Here is a 3,839-nt window from a genome sequence, read left to right as displayed (position 1 = left end):
TCCATATGCCGTTGATATACTCCGGAACATTTCATACGCCATTGATAAGCTCCGAAATGTTTCATTCATTATTGATATGCTTCGAAATGTTCCATATGCCGTTGATATGCTCCGGAACATTTTATACGCCTTTGATAAGCTCCGAAATGTTTCATTCATTGTTGATATGCTTCGAAATGTTTCATATGCCGTTGATATGCTCCGGAACATTTCATACGCAACTGATAAGCTCCAAAATGTTTCATTTGTTATTGATATGCTCCGAAACGTTTCATTCTTGGTTGATATGCTCCAATTACTCTATGCCCCATCTGTTATGAACCAAATATGTTTGATTGAAATGACAATTGTGATTCTGCACCTAATGATATTACGTCTATGAATTCTTATATTCTGCCTTGTATTTCGAAACTTTATCTCTTTGGAAATTGTCCTCTTTGGACATGGATATGTTAGTTACTTGCTGAGCTCTATATGCTCACCCCGTTGTTGTATAAATTTTTCAGGATAGCTTGTCGCTTGCTTAAATGTTAAGATTGGGCTGAGGCAGTGGAAAGCTAAAAGATTTTGGGCAGATCTTTATTACTATATATGTTTTTGTTGTATAAGCACACGCTGCATCTAATGAAATGTTGACGATGAATCTAAACTTGTGGATTTTGTATAAGTTTAAAGGACCTCTCATGTTTAAGATTCTGGAACGTTAAGTTTAATGTATGATGATATGAACTTATGGTGAATAGTTGGAGTTCTGATTGTATAATTTATTTAGCTTGTGGATTTATAAATGTTGTTCATGTTTGACAAGTTGGCTTAGGTTGTCATAAATGTGAATTATCGAGTGATGTGATATATGATTATAAACTGCACAGGTTTTATAGATGTGAATTTGATAGAATGTTTTTCAGTGTCCTCAAATGTTAGTTTGGATCTGGATTAGTTTGTGATGAAAATTTTTAAATATCATAGATATTTTGAGGGGCGTGACAATAACTCCTTAGCCTTTGGCTATGACCTTGCCATGTCTCGGGCCAAGTACGATCACCCTGACATTGAGCTCCCTGAGAATCCGATTGACAAGCGCCCCACCAACGACGAGGTCATGATCAGCTCAAGTGACATCGTCGACTGAAGTGAGACAACCATCTATGTGGAGGGAGACATTGCTGAGATCGACAACAAGGTCGTGGGAGGGGTGCTTGCAGAGGAGGGATTGCTAGATCCCGAGGAGCCAACGTCATATGCACTCGATGCCCAGGGTCCACTCGACATACCCCCAACCACTGGCCAAAGCCCTTGCTGTCGACGAAATCAAATTAGGGTTTGGTTCATCTATAAATATCTCATGCATCTTTGGGTTTTGGTGAAGGAGAACAAGATATAAGAAATACATTTGGTACTCTTTGGTTTCTCTCTGAGGTGTCTAGAGTGAGTACTCTCTAAGGTTTCTAGAAAATATGAGAAAAGGGTGTTAATTCTTCAGAATTCATATGAAAGGGTTTATAAAGAAATCATGCTTCGGATAACTCAAGGTCTTGTAGTTGATCTTACATCGTGAAGAATCTGATTTTCTCTACAAATATAGGTAGGATTTGCCGAACCATATTAAATCTTACATCGGCTTTCTGGTATAACTTATGATTATTAATTTCTCATGAATTTCTCTTTTAGTTTTTTTTTTTTCTCCTCTCCTTCCCTACATCGCAGCAATAGTCACAGAAACAGGAATCAAAGCAAGAGTACAAATGTTTCTGCAATCCTAAGAAACTGCATTGAACCAATCAAATTACCCGCTTTATTGTAAGATGTTGTTGACATGCAAAGTATATGATTCCCAAACTTATAGCAAACCTTGAGCAGAAAAGTTGTGCATGTATTGACAGGACTCCTGTACCTGTCCACTTGGCCAGTTTTCAGGTAAGAAACTGGTTTCGTTCCAATTTCTGAGAACATCTTCTTCTACTGTTCCTTGTCTTAGCCTTCTCATTTTTCATCACAAGTTCATATATAACTGTGTTAGCCTGATCAATTTTGTAGCTCTTCAGAGGAGGCATGATATTTTGTTGCAGTTGTTCCTATTTTGAACTTCATATGGTTCAAAGTTATGGCCTTGGCATTCTTAGTGATGAAGGTCTTGTCAGATCCCTTACAAGAGATGGAAGACCAGAGTAATCTCTTATTTCTACATCTCACTCTGTTCCTTAATAATAACTTGCTAATCTCATACGGATCTAATTCACTGTACCACTGTTTTTGACACTGGTGTTTTTGTATCACTGGCAATAGTGAGTGGTGGTAATGGTAAGTCCATGCTCCTGTTAGTTTTCCTTGTGGCTATCAACCTCGACTTGGAAGCCATTGCAAGCGTCTACAGGGTTTTGCTAAAATAGTGGGCAGAAGGTATGGGGAGATCAAGCTTCCCTACAATGAACAGATGAGGTGGGTTGGGAGCATCTCCATGTTTGTGTTTGGCTTCATGTGGTTCTACTGCTCCTAGATCTTTGTGTTGCAGGATGCTCTGCTAGTTCTGTGTTTTTGGATATGTGCATTTGGATTGGGAGCAGAAGTCAGAAGAGTTTCTTTGGCAGCCACTTTGGTGGAGTCTCTTCCTATCAGTGATGTTGTAGATGACAACATCTCTGTTCCCTTCACAAATATGTTGACATCTTTTCTACTTTTTGGTCGTAATATCCTCACTGCTTCTGATGTGGTGATTGTGTTGAAGAGCAAATCTATTTCTGATATTTGTTGGAATATTGCTCCTCCCGTCTTCCGTCTTAAGAGGCTTGTAATATAATTTGTTGAAATAAATGTTATCTCTTGTTTGTTCGACTTCGTAATCCAACATTCGTATTGAAGTCTTGCAAGATGTGACCAACAAGATGTAATCCAACATTTGTATTGAAGTCTTATCAACATATATATATATATATATATATATATATATATATATATATATATATATATATATATATATATATATATATATATATATATATATATATATATATATATATATATCATCATCATCTCATGATATCATCAAGGTGAAGGAGTTACCGATCTAAACCTATCAACAACAACTAGAATATTTGTTTAATGATAATATATCCAATTTACTTGTCTTAGATCGAACATTTTAAATCATAATTTTTTCAACACACTAGGTTGAAGATTCGAAACCATATTTGGTTAAGATTTTTCAATGTGTCGAATAAAATTTAGCTAGTAAAACAAAATTACTAGATCAAATTTCACTCTCATCACTTATTATTTACGAAAAAATAAAAATAAAAAGGCAAGACTGCTCCATGCCTCTTTACCATAATCAATCAATCAATCTAAAGCAGTACCCAACGATGCAAAAACACAACTCCAACTCTGCCAACCCCCTGCATCTGCAGGAAGAACGTACACCTAATCAAACAAAAGCAAAAGAATAAAAGGGTAAGAAGTGAAAATAACAGAGTCACGTTTCAAGTTTCTGTAGACATCATCATCAATTAAAGGGAGGATATGAAGCAAATCAAAAGGCGTCATTAAGCTTCGTTCATATTAATAATACATTTTGAACGTCACCTTGATATATAGATTTGAATAACTTTGGAGGTCTATCTTTTTTTAATAGTATCTATCATCTTTCATTGAGACGAGGAAAGTTTGATGGAAGACGACATGTCTTTAAGGGTTCTCTGCCGGATGTGGAAATTTTTTTGAACTTTGGATGCACCTACTTGAGGACCCGTCGATTGCTCAAGTCAACGAAGGTAGGAGTAAATCATTTAATCAAATGATTTGTATCCAAACCACTATTGATTATAGTGGTAGTATACTAACTA

The 3,839-nt window shown here is 36.2% G+C and overlaps 1 pseudogene; it reads left to right on the top strand.

Annotated features, from left to right (window-relative positions):
* Nucleotides 1-1,843: 1,843 nt before the first annotated feature.
* LOC135616363 (probable phytol kinase, chloroplastic) lies at nucleotides 1,844-2,797 on the top strand (annotated as a pseudogene).
* Nucleotides 2,798-3,839: the final 1,042 nt, after the last annotated feature.

The sequence above is a fragment of the Musa acuminata genome, chromosome BXJ2-7 (assembly GCF_036884655.1).
Source record: "Musa acuminata AAA Group cultivar baxijiao chromosome BXJ2-7, Cavendish_Baxijiao_AAA, whole genome shotgun sequence".
NCBI lineage: Eukaryota > Viridiplantae > Streptophyta > Magnoliopsida > Zingiberales > Musaceae > Musa > Musa acuminata.
This window is presented reverse-complemented; position numbering and strand designations above follow the sequence as displayed.